Consider the following 26,776-nt stretch of genomic DNA (forward strand, 5'->3'; position numbering starts at 1 on the left):
TCTTATTTAACACACAAATAGGGATCAATACACTTTTTTTAATGAAATTTAAACAATATCTACATACCCTAGAGAATTTAAATATAGATAAATATAAATATTATATTGAGAAAAGGCTACCACATGCTATTACAACTGTGTAATTTAAATAGTGCTAGCTACATACTAGCTTTTTCACAACAAAAATTTTGGGAAAAAAGAAATACATTGCATCCATTTTCTTACAAGTGGTCTTTCCTCTTTCTTAATCTTCTTTTAATGTTTCCAATGTTTAGTCCTTCCTGAAAGGTTATATATTAAGCAAAATGACAAATGGGCAGATGGCTACACAGACAAACAGCCACTTGAGTCAACAATTCAGATGAAAAGCCATGTGCTTGCATAAGCATAGAAACAGGTAAAAGCCATCACCAAGAGAAGAAAATGAAAACAGGTAAGAGATGACTTTATGAAATTCTTGCTGAAAATCGTTCTTCTAAACTTAATTTTATTTTGCAGAACACCATACACGAAAGCAAGTTCAGTTTAACTTGCAAGGATGGAACTTTCACTTGTACAGCAGAAAGCAAGACATGATTCTTCTAAATACTATTGTCAGAGTTACTTTAATGAAATCTTTTAATGATAACCACTTGCGAACTCATCATTTTATGAAAATAATATACTTGATGATCATGGGATATTCAGCTCATCAGTCACTTCTGGATCAATTTTATTTTACAAGCTCAGTTGTTCATCAACTTACTTACAAAGTATAAAATGAAGTTCCACATCAACATGCAGCCATCAGAGAGGTGGCTGGTTTTTCATGGAAAGAATAGGAATAAATGCATTTTAACTCAGAAAAATCAGTAGATTTTTTAAGTGCCAAAGCATTTGCCTTGCTTTTACTTTACCTGAAGTATTAGAACTCGCTAATTTTAGAAATATCTATAAAATTTAAAAACATTTAAACATTCCTCAAGACCTAGATCCTCTTCAAAGTCTACATTTTCTAGCCTGGCTCAGCAGTTTCATTACAGATACTATGTATGAGTGCTTGCTGACATGCCACCAGGCAGCTCTTCCTGTTGACGATTCTGACCTTTATTAATTCAAGTCTGTGCAATCTTCACCACTGATCTGTCAAAGCTGACACCCTGTCACACTACGATTTTGCAGGGAACATTCTGAAATAGTTCACAGGGCATTACACTGAATCTACCTGATTCCAAGAGAGGAAGCTTACTGCTTTCAGCCTTTTCCATTTCTGTAATAGGATGGCCATACATTTTAGAAGTAACAAAAGCAGACGCTTCAACACTCCAAAAGATGAAGGCTAATCTTAATAAGTGGACAGCTGAATTACTTTCACCTGCTTTTAAAAAACAGCTTTCAAGAGCAGGTATCATTTTCCTGCTCAGTGTCCTTAACTGCAGTGATAATAAACAAAGTAGTATGTTTCCTAACATCTTAAAGTTGAAAGTTACAGTTTGAGTCCCGTATTTATATATTCCAATTTTAAATTATTCTTTATAGAAAACAAAACAAACAAACAAACAATAATAATTAAAAAAAAACAAAACACACACACACACAACCAAACCACCAGTATAACCTAATACCAGCAAGCAACTCTGCCATTAGCATCCTCACTTAGAAAAGAACCAGGCCAAATAAGAAAGAAAAACCCTAGCTTTGGGGAAACCATTGTTTCCAATATGTCATTATTTGAACTATGTTACAGGCAATAACAACAATAATTAGCTGTGAATGTATTGGGGAGCTTCAAGAACCTGAAATTTTATAGGGTCTTTGCACTAATTCCTGCAATACAGCAGGCAGACACCATTCCCTTCCTTCTATTATAAAAGCCAATAACCAAGAAAATTTATTCTGTGTGTTACTGGTTTCAGTAACTTATAAGAATACAGTTAAAAAGACAGTTTTGCCTGGAGGTTCCTGACACTTTCTATCTTTGTGATGGTGGAAGGCTTTTCATTTATCCTGTCTGTTACATCAAACAAGAATTGACTATTTACAGCACTTTTAAATTGGCTGAGGATAAACATTTAAAAAAAATGAAGAGATGATCCGTCTAACGCTACTTAAGGGAGTCCCACCTGTACTCCAGAATGCCCAGTGAGCTCAATGCAAGTTTTGCCATTGTAAAAGACCTGCAGGTAGGAAATACATGTGTTACTAGTTTAGCATATGGTATCATCCTACAGAAATGCCACCTGATCTGTTTAGGAGGCTTCTGGGCAGGAACTACAATTTCAATGGTACAAAGCACTTGCACTTCAACTATTTCTATATCTCTATATCTATGAGATATCGCTGACCCAGGGAAGAGCAATTTCCTTCTAAGTTTATACTTTCAAATTTCTCTCTACTTACTACTTTTAAACTTTTCACGTTGTTCAGAAAAGATAGCATAAGTATCTGCTTATAGTGATATACTCCAGTTTTATAACTGACAATAAACTAGGAATAATCACCCCAAAGTGTGTTCATTGCCATTATTGATATACAATTTTCATTAACACTATTTAGATATAAAAGGCATTGTGTATCAATTTCCAAAGACATGTATCAAATTCCAAAGAAAATAGTCTTGTTAGATTGCAAAGTCCCAAAGTCTACACATCGTAAGCAAGGCAGAACTGAAAGTATCAGTAGTTGCTTCCTGGTTCTTAATCTCTTTCCTAACATAGCCTGGGTAATACACTTTCCCCCATGACTAATTTATGTCCTCTTTTATCTAGAGATATGATTTATTTTTTATATACATCTGAGCTTTGCAGCAAGGAAACTTTCTGAGAACGCAAATCAAGTGTTTGCAGATTTTTAAATTTGTTTTTGAATTAAGAAAATATAGGCTTTTCAGTAATCTATATATGTAATTCTGTGTGTTGTGATCATCTGGTGATTAAATGCAAACTGTTGAACTTAATTTGCTTTAAAAGCTCTGCTTGCACTGATAAAGCTCAGAATATTTCTTAGAAGAGATAGAAGGAACAGATATTTAGGATAAAACACAGATACCAGTATACAGATAAACTTGTTATTTCCTCTTAATAGTTCTGTAGCTCCAAATTCAGCAGCTTTTTATCTTACTGGTAATGGCAACTTTTCAATTTATTACTACGTATTTATTTTCCATGTTTTTGCCACATTTAGCCTCTATGTGGCCTTTTTTCCCTATCGATTTTAGGTTCTTTGTTGAAGGTTTCTTTAATTCAGCATCTTTATTATTAAGATAAGCACAGCAAGAATTTTACTTCGATTCCACAACAAACGATAAAAGAAACACAACCTCCCTAATACTATGCAAAACAATCACAGGGTAGAGTATTTTTGGCTTTGGAATAAGAGAGAGAGTTTTCCAAACCTGGGATATAAAATTCTAGCCCCAGCACAAGTAACAGAAGAATCCCAAGGACAAACTTTATGCACGCAAGTTTCAAGATGCGTCTTCAACAGCTGATAATCCTATGATTTTTTATATATTGTAAGCAACTTCTCAATTTTCCTGCTGAAAAGTGACTTACGGTGGGATGGAACAAATGCATTCATCTCTTCACTGACCCAATGAAATCTTGATAATAACCTGTCACAGGACATGTATTTAATTTTAGGGCTCAAAAATTAGAGCTCCTCCATAAATCTCAAAACCAACGTGGAAAGATACACTACAACTAACAAAAAAGTCAGATGAGAATAAACTAAACAGTGCTACTGAAGAAACTAGATGAATAAAGTTATGCCAAATCTACTGGTAGAAAAACAAACAACAACTGTATTGCCAGCATTGTAGTATTACACAAGATCACAAGATTTAGAGGCAAAACCCCCTGTAGTATATAATTGTTCAACATTTCCTTGAAAGATACATTTAAGGATATCCCACTGATATTTACTGACACCTTCATGAAAACACAGTGCAACTCCCATAAAATAAAATAAAATAAAGTAAAATAAAATAAAATAAAATAAAATAAAATAAAATAAAATAAAATAAAATAAAATAAAATAAAATAAAATAAAATAAAATAAAATAAAATAAATTTGCTTTGTGGATAATTTATCAACACTTTGGATTAGTGACTTAACCAAGATGCAGCTACAGAAATTAAGAACCAAGATGCAGCTACAGGAATTAAGTCCCCTGGTTCAAAGACGATACTGAAATACTTGTATTTGTGAGGTGCCACACACAAATTTGGGGCAGTTTACTGTCAGTAGGAAAACTGAAATTAAAATCATGAGCTTCAACTTTACTGAGTTAGGCACAAAACCACATACAGTTCTATCAAGTGCACTTCATGGTTCAGTAAGTAAAGTCTGAAGTTAAACACATATATTTAAACATAGTTTCTAGGAAAAAATCTTTTCCTTGATAATGCTCTGTTTCTGGACAAAGAACTTGCCCAGAGAACTAATCAAAGAAATGATCCGTTGGACAAGAAGATGAAACCATGTATCTCTTATTTTTTGATATATTATTCAAAAAATCACTGTACCACACACTTCATGATCTCACTAAAGAAAGTATAGAATCACACTAATCAACCAGGGATTGTTGTTGGGCTTTTTCTCCCTTTTTAGAACTGAAAGAGGTGTTGGAGGGTCTTTACTACCTGCCTTTTTGTTAAATGGGGCTAGCTTTGAAGCAAGTATCTCTGAAATAAGGCAGACTGTGTATCCTTTGAAGTACCAGCTTATTCAAAGTAGGAGCAGAAAAAGAGAAATGGCTCTGTTGCAGTTACTTTATTATGCAATGCCCTTTAATCTCATAGGGATGACCACAGATAATCAGAAGATGAAATCATGATTTCTCTTGCCACAGCTTTGCAAAAAAGAGAAACAGAGATAACTACAAGGAATTAGCTCAAGCTTCTCAACATGCACTATGGAAGAAAAGCTTGGTTGTAATGATCCCTTAACTCACAGTGACTGAGAGGATGAATGCAGTAATGATTTTTAAATCTTCAGGAACTATGCAAGTTCCTGCTTTTCAGTCTAAAGAAGGACCTAATAATCAAAGCTATCTAAAGAATGGCTCTAAAAAGACCAGACTCTGTTCTAGCAAGATGACAACTAGTTCAATGGACCAGCAATATCACATATTTGACTGGTCAGCACAGCCAGATCCAAAGAAACTACTTAAATCCCACTAATTCATAATTATTAAAAAATTAACCAGTAACTATATTAACTGTACTGCTGGGCAAATGACTGCTGTGTCATTTTTTGCTCCTATATTATCTGTAGGAATAAAACAGAAAGAAAATTCTCTTCTGGAATGGGGAAGAGTACAATTATTAAAAGATGGTGAAACCATCTGAATTCTCTCAAAAAGAAACTGTTGCTATATATTTGGACAATAACATTTAAATCTGGAGAATGCCAGACTACTCATATCCCAGCCCCCAAAAGTTTAAAAGTATCACTAACAGTGTATAGAATGCTTGTACTGTAGACGTGCTAAAGGTAAAAGAAAAAAAAAATCTGTTTGCTTCAAATAGGCTGATACTGTAGCTGACATGAGCGAAAACTTGCTTTTTGCATTTGAAATGCCAGAGGAGTTACAAAAAAGCAGGAGGGTACATGCACACAAGAAAAAAGGAAAAAAAAAAAAAGAATAAACAAACAAATAACAGATGGATCGTACCAAATAATGATAGCAACTTATATTCCCCCTGAAAGAATGTTATTCAGACATTGTGATATAAGTTCAAACTTCTAAAATATCTTTCTGTGATTTTATACTAACTGTCACATTCTTAAGAAAAAGAAACAACAGTATTCCACTGTCCTAGGGTAGTCCACAGATCATACAGCAGCAACAAATTTCTTTGCAGGTGAAAAAATGTCTCAATGTTTTGAAGAAACTTCAAGGAGCAAATCCGTTACCTCCTGCATGAAGTTTTCAGTGTATGGCAATACTACAGGAATCTTGACATTGGTGGAATTTGCAGAAAGATTACACAGAATGCAGATTTTTCTAACACTGATTCTACAGAAAGCAAAAGATAAATTTAGTTTTAAATGAGAACAAAATATAGTCTTAAAACAAATACAGTGGAATACTCTACTTATGAGTCTCAACAAATTACTCTACACAAGCCAAATTAGTCCTGCCTGAAATATTTTCATGATTTTTTTCTAGCCCTCTTCAATCATTTAACTAACTGCATTTTCATTGCTTTCTCTGAGAAAATATGTGAAAAACACATTCTCATTGTTATCATTGTCCTTACACAATAAAGTCTAAATTAAGAGAGATAAGATGAAGATGCTAACAAAGATGTGAAATTAAACCTTTTCACAATCATCTCTTCGTACACACAGTGTAACTGAGGCACACCTTGTCATTTTCAAAATCTGCAGTTTCTACCTCAGTTAACCTTTTCTTTCAAAAGGAGAAAAAAAAAAATACCTCTGGCAAGCATCTGAATAACAGAAAATAATTTGGGTAGCAGAAAAGCAATCCAGTTTTCTGACCGTCTCTGGGATAACCAAAAACCCGGGAGAAAACAGTAAATTTATTTTGCTCGTGGTCAATTTGACTTAGCACTTCCTTTTCCCCTTTCCACCTCCCAAACTCTCTACCATCCCCACTTTTTGCTCAACAGGGAAGTGTAAGCATCATTATGTAGGAGCTCAATGGGCTCACTGATACAGGCAAAGATTGTAATTCCTGCAAACAAGCTCACTTAGATACTCTGCCCACTGTGCACGTCTTCTGTAAATAAAATAAACTCAGATTACCCCACAGCCACCCAAGTATATTGTGTTGATATCACAGACAGACACGTTAGAAGTTATTTGAGTTCATCCTCTGAGACAGACTCAATCAACTGACACTGAGGTGATGAAATTTCACCAAAGAGAAAGAGGTGTTTGCTGGATGGAGATGGCCAACAATAAAGGGACGGAAGATGCCAATCCAAGCAGCGAATGTGCACAGTGCATACCAAACCGCTTTCCAGAAAGACAAAAAGTGAGGTTCTCCTAAGGATCAGTCACCTCGGAGGCTACAACTAAAAGGAACGACACGTGAAGGAAAATCTCTTTTGGTGACAGCAGGTCCCCATGAACAGAAAGTGGTGCCTGCTGGCAAAAAATGTTAGCTTAGGATCCCAGCAGGAAACACTCAAGAGCTTGCAGTGGCTAAAAGCTTCTGTTTTTGTAAACAAAAAGATATTTTGCTAGCCAGATGGGTTTTTGCAAAGGCTTGCAGCTCTAACATAGAGAAATACTCTAAAAAGAGTAAACAGTGGGTCCGTGTAAATACCAAAAGCTCATCTTTTTTGATACTTAAATAATTAAACCATATCTTATTGACTAATGAAGTTATTTAAAGACACCAGAGGAACATTCCAGCCAGCATAAGCAACTGTTTTTGCCTGAAGTGACAAGTTCACAGCAGTACATTTTATTATTTCTTCATAAAATTTGTTCTGTCATTCTTGCAAGTGAGTTATTTTTAGCTGACAGCATGGCAAAAAATACATACATGAAAAGATTCAAATGAAAATGAATAGTGACTCATCAATCTGAGACTACTCTTATAACAGGAAAAGTCAATAAAATATGTATTGGCCAATAGTCTTTACTCATCTATAAAAATACTCAAGAGTATTCAAGTTATATGCAAAACTGTCAAAACTACTGCAGAATGTGTGTTTTACACATGAGACTGGAATTGTCTGGTAGGTAGGAAAACTACCATTTCCAAAAGATGTCATAGAGGTACATTTGTATATTACCCAAAAGATTTGGAGAGACCACTGCATTCCTCTCACAAAATCAGACAAGAAAGCTAGTTTTAGCTGTGCATTGGAAGTAGGAAGTCGGCTACTGTGTATCCTGCTATTGGCTCAGCAGACAACAATGAGAGGGGAGAAGCATGACTAATTTTCTGGATTTTCTGTCCACATAACCCTTTTCTTTACTATAATATTTTACACCTTAGCGCCTAACATCTTTTTACATTCTCTTCCTGAGAAAAGGTGGATGACCGATCCTCCTTCCAAGCTTTCATTAAAAAACAACATTACAAGACAAAAAAAAATTAATTCAAGATGACCTTCAACTTTCTACTTGACAACCTTCTTTTATAATTGTTAGAGCACTTACCTTCGTATTTTCTGTGAGTTATAATACCTTGCATTACACCTACACGGGTGTAGAAAGCCACCTTTCTTAAAAAAAAAAAAAAAAAAAGCCACCTTTCTATTTTACCATAGAAGATATACCATCACTTTAATACAGGCTGACAAGATATTTTTCAAGACTTCAAACTCAATACAATCATCAGGAGTTGCCAGAGGTCTATTTGGTGATGAATGAAGATGTCTTCAAGTTCCAGAGTATGATCCCTGTTTACACAACTAAAGATGGAAGAATCTTTAGACATACATCCCTGTACTGTTTCCACATACTTCAAAAACATTTTGGATAGATTTCATACTCACCATTCAACTTCATATTTTTCCATACGTTCTGCATGCTGAATGCATTTGTGAGGGGATACCGATGGAATATACCACACTTCTTCACAACTTGTTGATTGAATCAACCAATTTAACTGCTATTGGAGAAGGAAGATTTCACAATTTTTCTGTAATGGAAGATATTCTTTCCCAGTGTAGTCAGAAAATGAGGAGGAGTATGATCTGAGTGAAACTGAAGGGATTTAGAGGTCCCTTAAAGCTTTCTGGGGCAAGGCTGGACTGAGAGACATATTGCTCGGGAATCACAACAGCCCAAGACACATTTCACCCTCTCCACAAACACACTTGACATAGTGTTCATTAACCTGTTAAATGTAATGAACCACGAAAAATAAGTTACAGTTCATTATTTTGTTTTAGATTCATACAAAAACAAAAGTAGGGGAAGCACTCATATTTTACTTTGCATCTTAACATCTCAGGCTCTGTTCAATTCTGTAATACCGGGAATTTTAGATTCCTGCTTTGTAATAGGCATTAATATGTCTTCCAGAAGATCCAAAAGATGGACTATGGAAATCACAAAGACCCAGGACACTATTTCTGGTCTAAATGAAAGAACATTTCCTTCTAATATAGACTACCTCCTTGCTACTCCAGTCTTCTATCCACATAGGCTGACACCCACAATCCTTGTCACATTTATGAAGCGTTCACTGTTATCATTACAAATCCTTAACACAGACTTTTCTGATACAGGTGTAAGTGAAATTCCGTATATTACTAAGAATGATAATTATTAGGATTTATGTTTAATATCAGGCATTTTCAATCGGAAGATTAATGATTTGTATTTGAATGGAAATGTAAAAGGTTTGATTTCCCTCCCCCCATACATCCCACATCAAGATTGAAAAATGCAGCAAGTTTACGTTTATTTTTGGTTCTTTATTTATAAAAATAAAATTTGATACCCCAGCTAACCTAAGAAATTCTAAGCTGTTTCTCCTTTCTGTCACAAAAAAACAATGATGAAGCATTAAAGGAGCCAACACACTTTGCCATCAAATATGCAAACACATTTAACAAAGGCCTGCAAATGCAGTTTTTAAGTCTTATCTTGTTTCAGATTGCTGCCATATAGGAATATTTTATTTCTTTTTCATGGCTCTATTTTGGAAAAGGTACATAGAACTAATTATTGTGGTTTTCATGTTCACATAAATATTCTCAATTTGCTCATTACGCACAGTCAAGCCCTCCCATTTCCAGTCTGGTAAAAAGTTACCCATCAGTATAACTCAGACTTAATTTAAAAAGCAAGCCAATTCATAGAAATGAAGAGACTAAAAGAAATGTATGTTCCACAAAATCCCTTGACTATAACATAAGCACAAAAAGATACAATATGTTATCATAGCAGTAAGACATCTTTTAAAGGTCTTCTTTCCCATCTGTAAGGGAAAAAAAAAAGTGCTCTAGTTCTAAAAGATTCAAATGGTGCTAAAAACTTTTGTAATGGAAATGCTTTCCTCTGTACATATTCAAAGTCTTTATTCTTCAAATTGATGTTTTAGAAACGTGGTTTTGTTGTTTCCCACTCCTCCCTCCTTCACACAGAAGGGCTCTCCTCACCCACATGTAACTCATTTTCCCCTTCTAGGATGTAAACTTTGTTTTTCAATGCTCAAGGAAAAAAAAAAAAAATGAAAACCCTCTTGAGAGATGTTTCCTCACTAATACATTATAGCTGGATGTAAAAGGTAGGCGAAAATAACAGACAGTCCACTAAGAATTCACATTCACCAGACAGGGTAAAACCACTCTGGGATTGTCTGGATTTCTAAACCACAGACTAAAGAAAGAGGTTTGAACCTGTTGATCACATAAGTCACAAGGTTATAAGGATTACAACTACTTAAAATACTATTTCTAGTGTGGAAGGAAAATATATATATATATATTTTATAAGATTACTTAAGGTGGGATAAAGATTTTTATTTTTTTAACACTGTGGTTCAGATCACTTTGACATTGGCATCTTCTCATTTAGTAACCTCTTTGATTACTTTAACTACTGGGATTCACTTTGGTCAGCCACAAAAGGAAAAAAAAATAAAAAATCTTTAGAATAATGAACTCAAATACTTGGCTGATACCTGCTACTCTGGCAGTGAATATTATTTATATATACATATATATTACAGACCTTCTGCAACTCTTATCACCTTTTTCAATCTTTTGCATGCAAAGATAGGAATCAATACTCTGGTGTCACACCTTCATTACAAACAGGAAGAGAAGCAGTCTATCAGATACCCACTCATGGCTTTACAAATCAATCCATGTGCGGCCTTATGAATCAAAGCTGACACCTTAAATTGCACGTAGAATTACAAGGAAAGACAATGTACTTGTCAGACAAATGATTTAATACATTAACTGTAGCTCTCGCCATTCATTAGGAAAGCAACCTTCTAAAATATGCTGATGTACACACTAAAGGGAAACACCTAAACACCCTCCTAAGTAGACTTATCTAGAGCATGCTACGCCAGTATAATAATAATAATAATCTACATCTAATTGGCTACACGTAAGACATTTAACATTATTTAATGGCTATGGGCAAGACTGGGTGAATTGGGTTAAAACTAGATGCAGTTGATTTCAGACACAGGAGTTTACATCTTCAGAAGGCCTTTCAGTCTCTCTGTGATAACTTGTTTCAGATAACAGTAGCAGCACCCACACATGGTGTTTGCTGAAATGTACGTACCCTGTGTATGAATTGCTATAGTGAGTTCTAGGTTTGAGATGTCAATGGGAGCAGAAACAAGAAAGAGAATAAAAACCTCTGCCTATGAATCACATTTAAAAGCCCACATACACTGCTTATTGCCCACATGTGCCCTAGACAGATTTAAGCAAAACAAAATCAATATGCAAATAACATAGCACAATGGATTAGTTGCATTAATGTAATAAGATAACATAAAGAGCTTCAGTAAGTCTCCAGAAGGACTGCAATGCTTTCCTACTCCCATACAGTATGGTCCACAAAGATATGATCAGTTCTGAGTTGGAAATTAAACCTTTTTAATTCTTTTTCAAGAAAAAACAGCATTTTGAACGATGATGAACGCCTTTTCCCTCATTTCTTATGAATGAAATGCTGGCAATCTGTGTTTAGGAAGGAAGTTGCGGTATCTGTGACCTCCCACAGGTCATTTGTAACTAAATCTCCTAAGAGTTATAAACTGCTGCCATCCACGGACCAACCTTAATCTGGTGACAGTAATGAGACAAATATGTATTAGCTTCATGCCTCTGGGATTGTAATGCCTCAAGTGAATCCTTGACATTTCCTACTTACAATTTCCCCTCATGTAAAATGCAGTTTAAAAAACAACTGAAACACATGAATGTGTTGGTAAGTTACTTCAGTTTCATACTGACTCATTAAAGTTAAAACACAAATCTTTTTCCAATCATTCTACAAACAGAATATTACCATACATAAAAGGGGATGCCATATCCCATAGTATCATGTTCTGACTCCACTACCAATCTTTCATCACTTATTCTCAAACATTTTTTTACAAACTTCTAAAAAGCTGTTTCAGTTCACTCTTGCTTTGATCATTCAGCACACAAAGTACTGACTGAAGTGGGACATACTCTGCTCGTCACTTCGAGCACAAGGATTACCTGCCTCAGCACAGAGGCACATGCACAGGGTCTCTCCTGCCATATGGACCTTTGTAGGACCCCTTTCAAATGGTGTCCCACTTCCCAGCCCAGGAACACAGATGAAAATTCTTTCATTGATATTAAAACATTAATGGATATTAAAACTTTCATTGATATTAAAACGTATCAATCTAAAGCCAGTGGAAGTATGACTGAAATTGAGTCCATGAAACCCAAGCCAGAAAAATAAATAAAATTCTGTACTAACCAGGTATTCAGAAACTTTCCAGCACAGACAGCTTATAAAGACCAGATTCTAAATCAAATTAACAAGTAAGAACGATTCAAAGTCACTATAGTGGGGGAAGATTTAGCCACACTGTGGACTTGGAACTCCAGATGAAACTTACTTCTGAAATAACAGCTAGAGTAAGATTATGTACTGACTTCAAAGAAACATTACTCTAAAGATCAAAATTAAATATTAAAAAAACAACACCACAACACAAACACTCATATAGTAAAAAATTCAGTGCAAATTCTGGCTTGCAAAAGCCCCAAAGGAAAATATTAACTCCCTTAAGATGCCTAAAAAATTCAGACTAATGCTTGATTTACTCCTCCCCCCAATGCCATAATCTGCTTTAGCATTATTGGTGACAGAAATAGTCTTGCTTTTTACTGAAGGAATTTTGCAAATAATTGCGCTTAACTAAAGATTATGCATTTATAGTATGTCTTGAAGAAAAACAGTCTTTTGTTAAAAATGTTGTTTTGAAAATGTGAAGTTTAAAAATATCTACGATATCTACAAAGATAAAATCTTTAAGGTGTATCTACAAAGATACCAACTCACTTACCTCTAAGTAAACATTCAGGATACTCTTTATACTGCTCCAGCAACTACAGACGGTAGTGATACAACTGGTACTCTGAGATTCAAAAGTTGGCCTTGAATACATTCTGAGAGCACATGCCCTGGTCTTTGTTTTGTTGGACCTTACTGGTTGTGCTCAACTCTGAGGACAATTCAATCTGCTGCATTAAGTGAGATTCTTCACATGCAGGACTATGGCCTAACTGGCTTCAAGGAGTCTGTACTTTAGATTATTGATAAAACCAAGCTGAAACTTCTGCAGCCCCAAGGATATTGCAATTTTGTGGCACAGGAACAACTCGCTGCAGCTCATAATATGTTATCAGATTTCCCTAAACAAGAGCAGAGTATCTATTTACAGTGATTCCAAGGAAATCTTTACACTCTATTGGGTAAATAACCCTTATTTTGAAAATCCTTGTATTATAATACATAGTTTAAAAGACTGAATACATATTTTGTCTGATGGACTGTAATGGATCCTCAGGAAATAACAGGTATCTTGTAAAGTCTCTTTACATATAATTATATGATGACTAGTGAATTGATGTTAAAATCAAAATGGATACACATAAAACATCATCAATCTACAATTACGTAGGCAATTTCAGTGTCCAATTCTAGACCACCTGTCAGTAATTACAGAGTATTTCTCAGCTTATACTAAATAATATGAAGTTGCTAAAGTCTCCAACCATTTCCCAGTGCACTCCGTTTGGGCCTGATTCTTTATTCATAACTCAGGCAAAATTTTCCAGCAGGGAGTACAAGATCTTTATAAACTATACTTCATGAGGTATAATACATACACGCACACACCTTAATTCTATAAGAAAAGCCACATAACTAGGATATTTTTTATTACATAATATCATCTGCATGCGAGTTGCATATTTGATAATTTTGAACATATACTGAAGCACCTGTACTTTTTAGATCAGTGACTTATGTAAATAAGGCTGTCTGAACTGAATAATACAGACAACTGGTATTTGCAGTCCCATTCCTACCCACTCCTCCTGCATACCACTCTCTCTTTCCAGACAATAAATAGATACAAGCACAAAGGAAAGTGGCAGTCTGAAGATTATGGACTTCCAGCAATTGGAAAGATTGTCTTATATTTCTAGCAATACTCTGCTCTCCAAATAAACATAAAGATGACTACTTAGGAAAGACTGCAAAATATGAAACTACAGAAAAGTAGTTCATGGGGCTTAAGTTAACAGGAGGGTTAACACAGTTGTCAAATAAAGCACACAACAGAACTACCAACAGGAAACTAGATGTCAAACAGAAAGGCTTACGTATGCTAAAAGAAACAAATGGTTGAGAGATTAATAATAACAGTTTGACATGAATGCTCCACTACATGAGGTTTGGCACTCTTCTGCAGGTACGCTGCTACTATTGTAGAATGGCACTGTTATCAGACATATATAACAATTAGGGGACTATTTAAGCTCTGTTTAAGATATCCAGAAAGCAGTGAAGTTCACTTTTCATTAATGAGAAGAGGTTCACAAAATCATTATAGTTGTGTACGTGACCAGAAATGCCTTAGTATGATTTAAATGAATGACAAGACCTTCAAGTGAGCTCCTTAAGGAACTTACAGGGCAGTGCCCACAGAATACCACGGAAACCCCTCACTCTGTATAGATAGTGGAAATGTACAAAAATGTCTTTTAAGATAACTAGGGGATATAGAGAGAACAAGGGGAGAATTATCTCCAACTAAATAGATATGATATCGCAAGTGTCATTCTGCTTAAACTTTTTAAATAGATGACATTAGAATACAAGAACAATGATGGCATGACCCCATTCAGCCTTGGAATTGAAAGATGTGCATCTTTCAGATATGGGATGCAAGCACAATGATTGAGAAAGGCCTGTCAACTATGAGAGTAGGTTAGTTCTGTTCGGATCTCGAGATCCTTACCAGTGTTACATAAACAGGATTATTAGGCTGGCTCTCTTTTTTTCCTTTTTTTTTTTTTAATAAAAATTTCTATAAATTATATTTGACTGTTTTGAGTGTTTCATTTGCCTGAGGTTGAAACCTGAAACTCATATTTTTTTTCCCTGTCCCCACTATTCCATAGCATAAAAATTGCCCAGACCACTATATTGTTCAGTTCAAACAAATGTATTCACATGAGAAGATGCAAGTATTTGCATACCCTAATCTGCATGAAAAAAAAGGCATACATTTACTTAACAATTAATATACATTAACAATAAAAAAATTCTCTGGTGGTTACTTTTTTGCACAATAGGCCATGTGACCATTGAAGTTCAAATGTCTTCATTATTTGCTCTATAATATTGTAACAACCTCCCTTTTAAAAATATGTATACAATTATAGACTTAATACAAAACTGTAATTTTATATTATCCTCAATTTTTCCATGCTTTTCAGAGACCTTATTTTCTCCTGATTTTCAAAATTCTATACATTGTTTCTTGCCCGCTGTCATACACAAGTGCAAAACCTCCAGAAAGTTAATCATCTCATATTTCAAAATTTTCCAGAATTGTCTAGATACTCTCTTGAAGACTATCTTGTCAAAGAGAAGCATCTCTTACTCTTTACTTTGGGAGAAAGAATATAGAACATCAGGAGAAAGGCAAACACAGAAGCCATGGAAATGCAATGCCTGGTGCCTTCTGTTAAGTACTTCAAATTAGTTGCTGAAAGTACAAAGCAATTATCCACATACATATCCTGTACAGCAGCTGGCAACAAACAAACAGTGAAAGCAGTATTCATCCAAGCTCTCAATAGGACATTTGTTTAAAACAAAAACCAAACCCAAACCCACCCAACCAAAAAAAAACACCCGCACACACACCCGCATTGAATTGTTAGCTGTGTACTGCTTTGAAGTTAAAAAGGACAGGCTCCTCTAAGCTCCACTGCTAGTGCAGTGAAGAGTTAGACTTCTGAAAAAAAGGTTTCCAACCAAACAGGCAGAATTCTTACAAGTATAAATATATTTACAATGTGTTGGTTTCTCCACTATTACAACAGCTAAGGTGTTCTCTAGGTGTTGCATTAGACCAGAAAGATCAAAAAATACAACTTTTGAGGAACCTCACATCTCACAAATTAGGAAGGTGATAGCATGTTTTATGTTTCTGACATCTAAAAATGAGGCTTAATCTTATGACTCTTCTGTTAAGACAAATGGCAATTAGCAGCTTACTGGTAAAGAAAACTTCACTGTCAGAGCTCCTTGGCTGGGCAGACAAGAGGAGGACTGCCAGGTTACAGTTTCCTAACAAGCAATGGTTTCTGTCACGGTGTTTTATTTATTCATTCATTCATTCATTCGTTCATTCATTTATTTATTTTAATGATTAACTGGCTAACACAGAACGGAATTAGTGTTAGGTTTTTTGTTCATCCCTAGAGTTGTTTTTTTTTCTTTTATTCATCTTTCCATAAGGTAAAAACATTTTTGGTTTGGCTCCATCAGAAATATAACTCTCGTTCTTCAGCAAGAAAAGCAGTTCTATTCCTATGGATGAAATAACTGAATATATTCAATAGCAACGTACACATTTTTTGTTGGCCTGTGTTATTCTGGGGGGAGGGGAACTATCTCCCTCAGATTTTTTAACCCCTAGTTCCTCTCACCTTTGACAGAATCATGTTGATGAGAATTGGCAAGGTCTTAAAGCTGCGTGGAAGAGGGGAGTATGTGTGGAAAATTCCTCCTCCATCCACCCCTGCAACCCACACAGGAAAAATCTTCCACACAAGTAGCAAGTACAATGAAAGCATTAGTCTCCGCACGGGCACTAACCCAGCACTCAGCACTATGCAGCCAATGCAGATGGTGAGCCTGAAGCTGTCCAGGAGCGAGGGGTAACTCCAGGGATGCTCAGTGAGCACCAACTCAGAACTGTGATGCTGCTGTCATCAGGGGCTGCAGCTTTCTGCACTCATCAGGCTGAAATGGGCTGATTTAACACATCTCCAAGAGAAAGAGGATGAGCTAATCGTGCACACAGGTGCAAAGAGTGAAATGAAAATAGATAAACGTAGACATGGAAGAGGTATCTTTCTGCAGATGTTTTAGCTTGCTTTACAAATTTCCAACACCAAGTTGCACTGGTACCAAAGTGCAATGTGGAGAGCCTGAGTAGGGACTAACAACATGAACAAATTCTTTGACAGCATTGCAGGTACTAACAGGGCTTAACAAACATATCTAATGCATTGCACTATATTATTAACGACTTCAGTACCATCAACTGCTAATCTCACAGAGATCAAAAATCAACTGGAGACAGCTGCCACTTCACTTTCCCTGATATCTCAATTGAAATTTCAAGTTTCTCTTATGCAGTGCTGACAATAACATAGTAAGAGGAATATTTTTTGAAGAAGCCTATGGGTCTCACTGCAGCACAAAAAACGGAGTGCTAACTATCCAAAATGACAAATACATACTGGAGATTTGCTGGAGTATTCCATGTTTTTCCCCACAGATCATGGGCTTACCATCTTCACACTTAAATGCTGTGAAGTTATCTAAAATGCACAATCAACAGTTTCAAAAAAAATATTTTGGACTGTCTGCCATTTAAGATAAAATACTCACAACTAAGCTGGTTGAAATATCCAACCCATCTTGTGAACTTGTCCATAAAACTAACATTTTGCAGGATGTAAAAAAGGGGATCCATGTTTGATCATCTAAAAGCGTTAATTGGAAATTTCACTCAGCTAGTAATAAAGAGGAGAAAATAAATGGTTATTCCCTTTTTGCCTACTAATAAAAGATGAAAAACTTCTGAGACGATGACCATGGTATCTAGGTAACCACAGATCCTGGCATCTGCCTTTCCTTATTTATTTGCATGATTAACAAATAGATAACTGAGTGCCTCAGTCCCTGAGATCCTCCTACCACCACTAATGGATTGATTTTCTGCAGCCCACACAGGATGTGAATCTGAGGATAAACAGTGATAACAACACATTTGGAGGACTCGCAAAATCTTCAATACGTAACGCAACCAGAATTATGATCTGGAAACTGATTGGATTATCATAATCTAATTTATAATTCAAAACTTTTTCCCCTTTTGATTAAAGGCATACTTTGCTTTGTTCTAAAGCTATCATTTGCCTTCTCTGAATGACATGTACTCCAGGTCAGATAATTCCTAGTTTCACAGCACTTTCAAATGTGTATCTACTTGTGTCAAACAAACTTGATATTATTTTTCAAGTCCCTTTATTTTTCAAATTCTGAATCCTACCTGTATCTAACACAGTTTCTCAGTGGCTTTGAACACATACACCTACAAAACAAAATGGTCCACATATTTTTAAAGATGTGGAGTCCTTCAAACTGCTAGCAGTATCCTGTTATTAATACTCTACAAATGTTCATACAGAGAAGGGCTCTGCATTTCTCCTCTTTCTTTAGTATGTTTTTCTTAAATAATTTTCTAATATTGATCTAGAATATGCTACTGAGAAGGTCTGGCCTTTTTCTTTTCTTTTTTTTCCTTTCCTTTTTTTTTTTTAAAAAAAAAAGATTTTAAAGACTTTCAAAGTGATTTTAGTTTAACCTTTAATTCACTTGGGAAGGGAGCAGTGATGTGTGGAAGAACCCACCATGGGATAATCTCTAGCACTTTTCAGTTAGCCATTTCACCTCTGAGTAGAATAAGTGATACAATTGCATATGATTTTTCAACAAGACTCCACTGAACCACTGCAGCAACATTTTAAGAGACTGGTCTTTTTTGCCAAAGACCAACAAATATGAAATTATTTTATTACAGTCTCCAGTATGTAGCATCCAGTGCAACATAGGGCTGTCGATTGCCTTTGCTACAGACCACGAGAAAGATTTCAAATACATAAAACATGAAAATTAACCTAGATGTAGCTAGATATATCAGCTCCCATGTATTACCACCTACTCCCTACGGTAACTTTATTTAGCCCATTTTACAGGGAAAGGTGGAGTCTGCCCAGTTCAGCTAAGCTAGTACCCACTAAGATTCATGAATTTATACCAAAATACTGCTCTGCTTTCTTGTCCAAGCAGATCACTTACCCCATATACATGTAAGTGAGGTCAGCACCATAAAATTGTATTTATTTTTAAATCTAGAACTCAAAAGATTTTTTTCAATGTATAATTAGTTTTTGTGTATGGAAGGTTGAAACGTAGTCAACAGACAAGCCCTTACCGTTTTCATTACTATTACACAATAGGCTTTCCAAACACATTGGGATCAAACAAGATTTCTTACCCATGCTTTCATGTTTCAACTGACATACTGTTTCTAACCACCTTCCCTTACCTAATTAAAAATACAATTACTAAAACATGTGTTGAATAACTTCTACATGTACCTTTTGCCGTGCTTTCTCCCCTCCAGGCTTTCCAACAGTGCATTTCCTAATGAGTCCTAGCTCCACCTAGCAACAGAACTATTTTATAATATTATAAATGAAGCATTATATGATCTAACTGGTTCCAAGAGTAAATGTACCTTCACTGATACTCAGAATCCATCAACTATACATATGCATTCCTCCTGCAATCATTTTCTTATGGCAGTGTAACTTACAATAGTATCTCCGTAATGCTATTCTGGAAATCTCCTAAACATTGCGGTAAATAATAGTCTGATCACTTATTTTAACTACAAATTTAGACTCTTGAGAAACTCCAGAAGTGATAACAGTCTCTGGACATCAAATCCCCAAAAGTTGCTTAAAGAACAGCACTGATCATGCCTCCAGTTTTTATCTATATTAAAGATGGTGATGCGTCTCTGATCTGTTTCTGATCCTACCAGACCTTCTATATTGGATTCCCTATGTGAGTTAACATTTATTTCTTTCCGAAGGAAAGAGCTGTAAACCTGCGAAGGATGATATATCTCTTCATGTTCACTGCCCTGTAATTTCTCATCTTGAACTTTCCCTTCTCCACTTCCTTTGCTCTACAAGAAACATATTGAACTCATCTCCTGTTTCTACTATGAAACAGAATGGTTTCTGAGATTCTCCTCTAGATTCTGTTCTACTATCAGCTTTCCTTAAGTGTTTATAAATATTTTAATCACCGCAGTATCTAGAACATTCATATAAGCAGAACCAGGATTAAGTTGGAAATGCTAATTCTAGATTCAACAACCAATGGGTATGGCAGTAATAACTGTACAAAGGCAGAATTTGTATTATTTATACAGCAGTTTTCTGTGAGAAATTTAGCTAGAGTATTTGAAATACTCCTCTTTACCCTTTTCAGAGCTCTAGCTGACAAAGATTTTACCTCATGTATTTCAAATTTCTCTTTGGAGCAAACAAGGGCCACTCCCCTTTGCTACACTTCCTGTCATAGCAAGATGATTACAGCTTACACAGAGCTTACTTTTAAGAGCAATGAATCATGGAGCTTTAAGAAAACAATATGAAATAAAACACTTCCTAAGGTTAAATCTTATATTTAAAAACAAAACAAAACCAGAAAAACAAAACAACAAAACACAGAGACCAGATTCAATCCCAGAATTTCAAATCATTTCATCTATGAACAAAAGCAGAGTCTACATTTTGAGGACAGTTCAAACTGAGTGCATATTGGCTCATAAACCCTAAAGTAAATTTCAGCAACAAAACCTGGATTATTTTCAAACCCAGGCTAAAGCACTATCAGTCATCTTACAAAAGCATTCAGCACTGGCATATTAAGCCACTTAACATCTCCTATGGAACTTCTACCAGCTTCAGTAGGACTACAGTTGGGCTGCTTTGAGCAATTTTTATTTTAAAAATAAAATGAACTACCCTGAAACATTTCAAACCATCATGAACAGTGGCCTTCTGTATCGCACAGACTGCCAATACTGCTGAGGCAAAAATCCACATGGTAAATACGGACTGCAGAAGCAAACCTATGTTTTCATTTAATTCCCATTACAGGCATTTTCTGCAAGATCCTATTTCAGTAAATATTTTGTTCTTCTTCTTCTTTTGACTCTCATGTGCTTTCATTCCGGAATTTTGATGGACTTTTGGCCTCTTCTCATGTCACCATCTAACTGCACAGAGGTTTCAATACATGAGATGGTTTCCATTGATCCCCCTGAGTTTACAGAGTAGGCCCAACATAGACTAATCTTAAATAAATTCATGTGAATTTGCAGCAACACCAATGAAAACTAAAAAGTGCATCATAAGAAACTGATATGAAGTATTTACTGTCACTCAGAGATTGGAAGGGATTAGTTATGACTACATGTTTTATTAGGCTAAAGATATTTTCTCATATCTGTGAGCTGCACCTGATAATACTTTATCATTGTGCCTCAGGCTACACTGTGCTTGATTTTATTATATACTGAATTAGGTAGTTATTTTATTTCTGTTATACAAGTTGCCTAGCTGATTCATAGAGCTTACAGCTCAAACAGCCGTTGGAAAATAAAAGAGATCAAGAGTATACTACAGGATATACACTACTGCACTTTAAAAGACATACATTAATTTGAAAAGGGTACTCCACGTCTCTACAGATCTGACACAAATTTCTACACAACTATTAATTCAGTCCCACTGCCTCTACTTACATTCCCTTCTTGAGCTATAACAAACAAAGCTTCCTGTATTTAAACTGCTTTACAAATTTTAAAAAGGAGGTCATGTTACCATTACCTATTGCCCAGTCCAGAATGTTGCATATACATTTATCTCTGGGATGTCCCTGCACTGTGTTTTACTTCACAAAGCAATTTATTCAACTTTTCATCCTCTTTCTTGTTTTGACCTTCAGGACACAGTAACAAAAAAGTTAAAACCAATTTATCATACGCTATGTTCTGATTCCTATTTAACATAAAGTGAGGAGTGAGAAAAGTAGGTTTGATTTCTTATTAACATTTTTTTTTTATTATGGATTTATGTTGCTATTTTAACAGTTTCCCTATTGAAACAGACTATCCTCCCGACCTTGCTAGTTAAATTATAACAAACTCCCATGTAATCTCATAAATTAGCGTAAATGCTGGTGACTATTCTTGAATAAGAGATCCTGAAAAAGAAGGCCGGAAATGACAACTTATTAAACTCTACTAAACAGAAACAGTAGGTGTTTGCTTCCTTTCATTACACTATTACAAATATCTTCTAATTAAAAACTATGAAGTGAAAACTATACTCCTCATTGTTTGCTGTTAGGACCACAATGCACCCCCATATAAACTCCTCAGGTGGATTCTTGAACACTACCATCTTTCTTGCAGCTACATTATATTCGACTCTAGCATAACACAGAATCCGTGTAGCTCTATTTTATTAGTCACGAGTACTTACAGACCAATTCAAATAAAATATTATAGAATGTCTGGTTAATGAAATAATTATTTGATGAAATCTGAATGCTAAGTTCTGGTTGTTATGTAGTGTAAGTACAAGTTAAGCACAGAGCATGAGATGCACTTTGATAACCTCACAGGAATGAGGGACCAAAGTTAGCCAGTTCAAGCTTTTGATCAGCATACATTTTACTATTTTGCTTTCTAATGGGCATTCATTTACTTTTATAAACGTAACATCATTTCCTAAATGCACTGTATGTATGGCCTTTCATTTATATCAGCTTTATATCAGTAATTCTCATTTGCACTTAAGCAGTTGGAGAATCAGGTCATATAGTAAGCCACATATATATTATATATTACTATTATACAATATAATAATACAAAAAGCCTTTCTGAAAGTTGCTGTGCTGAAAACGGGACAGAATAAACCCTATTCATATAAAGTGAGTAAAACTTCATCAATAGTGGTTAGGATTTTCTGTTTACCAAACCGCTCTCCCTGACACATGCAGCGCAGTTTTACCTAGTCTCTTGGGCTTGGGACCAATCTCTGTTAAGATATGAACTGAAAATTTTCTCCAACTGATATGAACAGAAACTGCCTCCAACTGGTGTAAACTAGCTGTTTATTTTGTGTTATATATGCCTTGCTATGAAGTTGAAATGATTTTATATCAAAGGTCTCATACCCAATACGAAATACTGCCTTATAACATTCAGTTCCTAATTAAATAACTGACTCAATCTTGTTACTTCTAAACCTCCACAATACTACATGAAATGCTTGGAAACCCTGATGCAAAATAAAATAATGTTTTTAACAGCACACTCCTTGCAGGATTTTAGGTGAGGTTAAATATGAATTCAACTTAAAGTAAAATACAATCAACCTCAGCATATTATGTTTGAAACTACTGAAAATAGACATAAAATATATTACATATATTTTAGCATTATAAAACTATTCAGTGAATGGACTTAAGTACTTGATGCCTTCTGGATTAAATTCTTCTAAAAATAAGTTATATCTCTGTAAATAGCCAATATTAGGAAGATATCATATGAATTTATTCTAGCACTGGCAAACAAGAAAGCTAATTAGTGGCAACAATTTACTTCAGAACAGGATTTTTATGATTTGCTAGGTTATGACCTATAATTAAATGTATTTTGTGTGTTTCTTCCACCAAGATAATTGATATAATGCAAGATGCTTTAGGGCCACTTCTTTCCTAAAATGCAATTAAAATTAAACCACCCTGTCAAAGATAGAATGTGTTGGACATTTCAAGGCTCCAAATCTTTATGTCAGTGTTACATAATTAATGAAAACAAGAGACAGAAGAATAAGCCAATTTGTTTAAGGTGGCATCGATGAAATCACATATTTTTCCACAGAAATCCCCTAAGCCTGTATATAACCTAAGGAATCCTAAGGATATTAAGAATAAACAATCTTCTCAACAGGACTTTCAAAATCTGTTAGTGAACTAATTTCTTGTTTTCAAAAACAACTAAGCATATCACCTGAAAAGATTACACCATCTAAAGGATTTGCTTTCAAGTCTTATGAAATGTTACATTTCAACTGAAAATTACTTGGGAACAGGCAGAAATGATACAGAAGATTAAATCACAACATTGTTTAGAAGGATTCAATCTGAGGACTTAATTCCATAATTTACAGCCACAAAAATTTAAGCCTGTTTTAAACCTGTCTGCTGACAGCATTCGAAGTTGAATTTTTTTTTTTTATTTTTATTTTTTAAGCAGCAGAGGAAGATCTTGAAGATGCCAGTGAAGGATGTTCTCATTTGAAGTCCACATGCACTTCAGAGTTTTCAGGTGTTTCTAAATGGCAAAGAACCAAGCATATATAGAAACATATCTCCTAAACTCCAATTTTCAAATCACCTGCCATTTGTTTGGAACTAGTTATATTTTCTAAATCCAGTTAAGATTAGTATTTCAGTATTTCTTGAAAAATTTGGCCAAAACAGGTCTTAGAAAATGATGCAAAAGAAAAGTCTGGCTTAAAATTCTTCTCAACACCTCTAAGCCTCCCATGAATACTTGATGCAAGTGACTTAAGAACGGTACTATGAAATTAATACCAATATTCTATTAAGGTTGCTAGCACCAAAAATTTTAAAAGGCTACATGCCTCTGAACAACAATAGCACTGAGTCAGACAAGAAAAAGTCAATGTTACAAGGCCTTATTGTAAACACACAAATAGATTTATCATAGAAATAATTTCAGAAAATCATTCCTTTACAGACAGCAACATTGCAAAACTGCTGAATTACAACAGGCTAAAAACATACAGGCTTTTTTTTTCTGAAATGCCTTCATTAAAAGGTAATAAAATGTGAACTGTCCTTGTTATTTATTCCATCTCCTCCATAAACAGTACTTCATTAGTTAACTCTGGAACAGAGACGATCACATCACTGCCATGGAGTTAGACTAATACTAAGGGTATTAGTACCAGAACTACTTGATGAAAAGCACATCACTAAGCGTACCTTTGAGCATACCACCAGACACAGACAACATTTGAGAAATATCGTTTGGTCTTAGAGGCCAGCAATAATTGGAGCTGTGGACAGTCTTCCCGACATGTCCAACTTCTTGCATTTAGACTGGAAGAGAGAATAACCATGAAGAGAAGGGACTAATACAAATGAAATATTGATGCAATGGAATCCAGTTGCAAAGATGAATCAGTAGAGATATATTCCCATGAATATCCGAGCAGAACATCCAGGAACAGCACAAATACCCAGTATTCAACCACATTCATCCACAATAATCTACCTACTTTTGATCACATAAGCCACTCATCTTAAGATTCCTTGAGAAGTTATTCCTGCTGGACAATTAAATGCCAACTGAACAAGCTTTGCAAAGGTGTTGTTTGTTTGTTTGCTTGTTTGTTTTTTACTGGTTAATATTATCATGCACATAGATATTGCAAACACTGAATTTGTGTAGGTATCACTTTGCTGACTACCCACTGAATTTCTAAGAATTTAACTTAATACAGCAATTTTGACTAATCAACTATTCCATAGTGTGAAAAGGTCCACAGCATTAAATGAAAGCAGCAAGTCAATGGAGACACAAAGACATTTACAGCTCACAAACTCACCCCCCCCCCTTTTTTTTTTTTTAATTAAATGAATACAAAAAGTCCCATAATACATACATCTTCTACATTACTTAATTATTTCTTGGGAAAAAAATAATAATGAGAAGACAGGTTCTTAGAGCATCCTACAATACCTTCTACATGCAAATATACTTGCTACATCACACCACCTATCACCTTAATGGAAAACTACTTGCTACAAAGCCATTTACTGCAAAAAAAAACAAGTCATGAGGACCCTGATAGTGAGCTAGTGATAAAATTCTCTATAAGCAACACATAAATAAAATATGTTTTAACATGTAGCTATCAAATCTCCTGTCTATTTCATTATGCAGAAAGGATGAACTAAATGAATGCTTTTATTTTGACAGAAAACCTCCTCATCCTCTCTCAGCTTTCTTCTCACTTGTAAAGATGTCTTAGCCCTCCCCGTCAACTTGGAAGCTCTTACTGTCACCAGGCAGAAAGAAAACACCTCACAGTGTATGAGGACTGTCGTATACCAATAGATTTGGCTGTCAAGCACAGAAAAGTACTGTCACTCAGTGTCAGAGGACTAACAACAAAGCAATTATCAAAAAACCCACGTTCATGACGCCCAAGACGTGTAGATAAAAGTGAGACTCAGACAAATCTAACTAGTTAGAAATATCTCCCTAGTTTCAAAAGTGTGTTTATTCTCACAGATTCCACAGTTCTCTCCCACCTCCACTCTGAAAAATAAAACCGTGAACATCCCTTTTCATTACCCTGGACTTGGTCAACACTTGAAATGCTATTTCAAGGGAAATATTGTCCTTATTAAATCAGCCACTATGAAAATATATATTTTTTTCCTATTGCCAGTTAACTCCTAGAAAAGTAATAATTTTGATGGCTGACCAGGATGAGAATTGGTCTCAAGAAGCCATATCCTTGGAGGAAGGTGAATTTTTACAAGATCAAATTTGGTGTGAGAGGAACTCCAGAAATCTAAGCTGTTATGTCAAGTTCATGGACCAAATTATATGCTATCTGTGAGAAAGTTTTAACCTGTTGCAAATGATTGTAAATTCCGAAATAATATATATCATGTAGAGCATTAAGCAGCATAAGAATGCCAAAGAGCATCTTGATTTATTCCAAGCATCCCTGGCACTGAACACTTCAGAAGCTTCTTTCAATTACTCCTTAATTATTACATTACATTATTACCCTAATTATTATTAGGGTAATTCTTCATACTGTTGATTCAGTCA

At 35.1% G+C, this 26,776-nt stretch overlaps 1 protein-coding gene across 28 annotated transcripts in view; it reads right to left on the reverse strand.

Annotated features, from left to right (window-relative positions):
* TENM2 (teneurin transmembrane protein 2) overlaps positions 1-26,776 on the reverse strand; it is a 1,469,731-nt gene that overhangs the window by 1,002,431 nt on the left and 440,524 nt on the right. The window contains exon 1 of one of the 28 annotated variants that reach the window (XM_080555522.1): positions 16,831-16,848. The exons of the other annotated variants lie outside the window; for them this stretch is intronic. The gene's annotated coding sequence lies outside the window, so the exon portion shown is untranslated. Of the gene's footprint in view, positions 1-16,830; positions 16,849-26,776 lie in introns of those variants that run through there. 28 annotated transcript variants of the gene reach the window in all.

Source organism: Anser brachyrhynchus (genome assembly GCF_964034855.1).
Source record: "Anser brachyrhynchus genome assembly, chromosome: 14".
Lineage (NCBI taxonomy): Eukaryota > Metazoa > Chordata > Aves > Anseriformes > Anatidae > Anser > Anser brachyrhynchus.